Genomic DNA, 4,701 nt, shown 5'->3' on the forward strand with positions numbered 1-4,701 from the left:
TGAGGAGATATTAACGGAAAATACTGACCAATCAGAGCGCGAGGCGGTCGGTGGAGCGCTCGCGGTAGCGTATAAGCGCGCTCTGATTGGTCGGGGTTTTCTCTTAATATCTCCTCAACGAAGCCTCGTACATTTTCCCTCAGGAAAAAGTTGTTTTAAATCATCCTTCCGAACCACCTCTATCAATGACCTCCGCCATTTTTGGGACACCCTGTATTTCGTTCGACGTTCCATTTACTCGATCGAAATTTCGCCCGTCTCCCGTTTGCGTCCGGATACGCGCATTCCATATTTTTCGAAAATTTTTATCGCCCGCGGGCGCGCACAAACTCGCCTCTAAGATTACAATGAACGTTGATATCGATAAAGCGGTATAGAAGACATCGAGCGAATCGATGGGAGAATTAACGACTACCGCCATGTTTAACAAGAATGTTGGTAACCTGCGAAAGAACTTTAAACTTTCCGCGTTAATAAATAGCCTGACTCGTGCATATCGATAGAAAGTAAGTAAAAACACTCGTTCGTTTCTAATCGAATGTCGCGAGTGGATCTTGGAACAGCCTACAAGCTAGGTAGACAAAGCGTTAACATATTCTTTGTTTTTTTTTTTTTTAGTCGAGCTACGAATCCATTCCATTATTTTGCTGATAATATAAATCGATAGTATTCCCTTGCCTTGGGATTTCTTCGAATCCCTCTCACTTCGTTCACACTCGTCCTTTGTTGCTTTCGTTTTGTAGTAACAATTACTCGTAACTCTCTCCAGCGTGCAAAGATTCACTCCTAGATATCGGACGAGATAAAGACAGACGGCCAGAAAGAATCGCTGATATTAATTTTTGTAACGCTGCCGTGTTTATCGCAATAAAAATCATTCCTTTTAAACGATCGATGCCTCTCGACGGATCCGACGGACAAGAGGACATCGGTGACAGAGTTTAGTATTAAATTCCTCCGTAGACTTCCGAGGCCTTCGTAGACTTTGATAGCGTGATAAAACGGAGGACGTTTATTTGCTTCTAAGGGAAATTCGGAATCGCTGTTGTTCGAAACGACGTTAACTCGTTCGGCGTACGCTTCTCGTTTTCAAACTGAACTTACTGAAACCGGAAGCTACGAGTCGGACCGGATTAACGATCCAGCCATTTTTTGGCGACGAAACGAAGGAATCGTTAGCTTTCGGTACATTACGATACAGGGTGTCCCAAAAATGTCGAAGAAAAACGAAGAGGTCTTTTAAAAGGGTGGTTTGGGTGATTTGAAACAACTTTTTCCTTTGCGAAAATGTTGTCCGAGGCTTCGTTGAGGAGATATTGGAGGAGAAAGCGTCGACCAATCAAAGCGCGAGGCGGCCGCGCTCCCCGACCAATCAGAGCGCGAGTATGCCGGTGGAGCGGCTGAGGTAGCGTACGAGCGCGGTCGCTTAGCGCGTAGCCTACGCCTACCGCGAGCGCTCCACCGGAATCCTCGCGCTCTGATTGGTCCGGAGTTATTCCGTTAATATCTCCTCAACGAAACCTCGGACAACATTTTCCCTCAGGAAAAAGTTGTTTCAAATCACCCTCCAAACCACCCGTTTCAACGACCTTCTTCGTTCTTCTTCAACATTTTTAGGACACTCCATACATTTACAAGTATTACACACACACTCGGTGTAAGAAGTAATTCGTGCAGCAACCAATTTAAAATAACAGCTAATAAGAAAAGAAATAAGACATTAACGTTAAAAGCTATAAACGTTAAGTTACTAAAAATATGTAGATACGTTGATTGTTTCTTGCCCTAAAATTTATTAACAAAATAAATATACGAAGTTTTATATCGAATTGGTTCCTGTACGAATACTCGTTACACCGACTGTAAGTGTTCCATTAAAAACCGTAACGCTCGGAACGAATGCCTGTTCCCTGTATTTTTTTTTAAGCTACTTTTACGAAGCTATCGATTCTTCAGAATTTGTTCATTTGCTAAACATTCTTCATTTCTCGTTCTGCGGACGCATTTCTGTTTTTCATACCGTAAGCGTTAGGAATACACTTGTATATTGTAGGCCATCTTACGAAATAGAAAATATAAATTTATTATAAATAAATAAATATATACATATATATATTTTTACACATATATATATATATATATGTATACACATGTATTTAGATAATTATATATAGACACGGATTAATAGGATAAAATAAAGGAGAAAAGTAAGGAAAAGAGTGAATGTGATGCCCAACGCTCAAAGTAAGGCTGCCGAGTAATCGAGACACTCCACATCGTCGTGATTCTTATATTTTCTATTTAGGGTTATACGCGCGAATAGACTTAGTAACTAACTATAATTTTTGTTCTTGCTCCTCCGCGCTTCATGCCAGTCTTTTTTCTTCTACAATTCTTACGTACGTATGTATTTCGCATAATGTTGTAGCCCCCCCCCCCCCCCCCCGTAGGAAACTCGTTTGTTCCTTGGTCTACTTTTGTTTGTTTTTTTTTTTCGTTTTTACGATCGTTCGAGCAGAGTACGACGCTCGCGACGTACGAGACAACCATGGAGTTTTCAAGTGCCTAATTAGCGTTATATCGTCGATCGCAGGGGCATGCAAAAGTAAATCGCGAATTGCATTCCGTAGAATAAAGTGATAAACTTTTCGATTAATGTAATTATAACGACCCAGCCGATCGCTGGGAAAACGAGTGATAGTTGATTGATAACGCCAATATATTTCTGCTACAATTGATATACCGTTTCTTTACTCGTTGATACTCGTAGTTACTGTTTTCTAAAGAATATATATATATACATATATATGTGTGCGTGTGTGCGTGTGCGTGCGTGTGTGTAGAGCGTTAACGAATAAATTCGTCAAGGTCGGAGAAACCGTAGGCAGTACAGAGTGTACGAGTTCACAAATTACTATCGCATTGTTCGCCTTAATCATGCTTTGGACTGATAAATACTGCCCCCGATATATAACTATATATATATATATATATCTATTTTCGTACGAATGTTTCTTTATGAAATTGAACAAATAAACGTCAGCGAGTAATCCATCGACGGGTCTTTGTCTCTCGAAACCTCGCCATCCCAATGGTATTCGCGTTTAACCCTCTATTTACCGAACTTTCTCGAAAGGTTTTCAAATCTGGGCGGCCATCTTGGTCTCGTAACGTCTTATACAGGGTGTCCCAAAAATGGTGGAGGTCATTAAAAGAGATGGTTCAGGAGGTGATTTAAAACAACTCTTTCCTTAGCGAAAATGTTGTCCGAGGCTTCGCTAAAGAAATATTGACGGAAAAAGTCGACTAATCAGAACGCGCGGATACTGTTGGAACGCTCTGATTGGTCGGGGTTTTCTGTTAATATCTCTTCAACGAAGCCTCGGACAACATTTTCGCTAAGGAAAAAGTTGTTTCAAATCACCTCTCGAACCAACCACCCCTTTCAAGGTGTTACATCGTTTTTGGGACACCTTGTATATACAGAGTAGAGATGATTTGAAACAACTTTTTCCTTAGCGAAAATGTTGTCCGAGGCTTCGTTGAGGAGATATTAACGGAAAACACTGACCAATCAGAGCGCGAGGATGCCAGTGGAGCGGCCGCAGTAGGCGTGGCTACGCGCTAGGTGGCCGCGCTCATACGCTGCCGCGGGCGCTCCCCCGGCGTCCTCGCGCTCTGATTAGTCAGTGTTTTCCGTTAATATCTTCTCAACGAAGCCTCGGACAACATTTTCGCTAAGGAAAAAGTTGTTTCAAATCACCTCCCGAACCACCCCTTTCAAGGTGTTACAACATTTTTGGGACACCCTGTAGAGTCGTCTGCTAACAAGCTTCCAAATTTTGGACCAAAAGGATAAAGTTTGTGCTGCCATCCGACAATTCGAAAGTCACCATGGGAAAATTGACGGTAAATAAACGGTTAAACTAACTCCTAACCAAACTGTTAATGACCCTGCACGATACCGAACGAGGAGATTTATTAAATTGCATAACAACCGAATGCCCGCGAGGGTTCCTCACACGTGTGCACCAATTAGGGATTAACGATCAGTAAAACGAACCTCGTTCGAGCATTCGAGGTCCAACCAATCTCGGATCCCTCTGTTTTGTTGCATTGGGGGACACGGGGAATCATTATTCTCATTAGTAACTTAACCCCCGCAATTTATCCGTAACGTTAACATGACGCGAAATCAAACTATTACACGGGTTGCGTAATATGGAACGACCGACTAGCCACTAACTACTTTTCCGTGGTCTGTAGATATACGGCCACTGTAATAAGTAGATTTTTATGCCTTTATAGGGAATTCGAATGTGCAAGAAACTACAAAATCTACGCAGTATGCGAGAATATAAAAAAATATCAAGAGCAAAGTTCATTTTATAATATCTGCAGAGTAAAATAAATTCCTGTTTAGGTTCAATTTTTGTGTCTAGTAATCAGTATTCGTACAGGAGCCAATTCATAATAAGACTTCGTACATTTATTTTATTAATGAATTTTAGGGGAAGAAATAATTTACCAATATTCCTACATATTTTCAGGGTAGATTTTGCTTAAATTAAAGTCTGTTACTTTCAATACTAACCTCTTATTTCTATTCTTATTAGTTTTATTTTAATTCTTAATAATCTTTTTTATATTCCTACATATTGTTTACATTTTGTACGTCTTGCACATTCAAACTTCCTATAA

The sequence above is a fragment of the Hylaeus anthracinus genome, unplaced genomic scaffold (assembly GCF_026225885.1).
Source record: "Hylaeus anthracinus isolate JK02 unplaced genomic scaffold, UHH_iyHylAnth1.0_haploid 11978, whole genome shotgun sequence".
In the NCBI taxonomy this organism is placed as follows: Eukaryota; Metazoa; Arthropoda; class Insecta; order Hymenoptera; family Colletidae; genus Hylaeus; species Hylaeus anthracinus.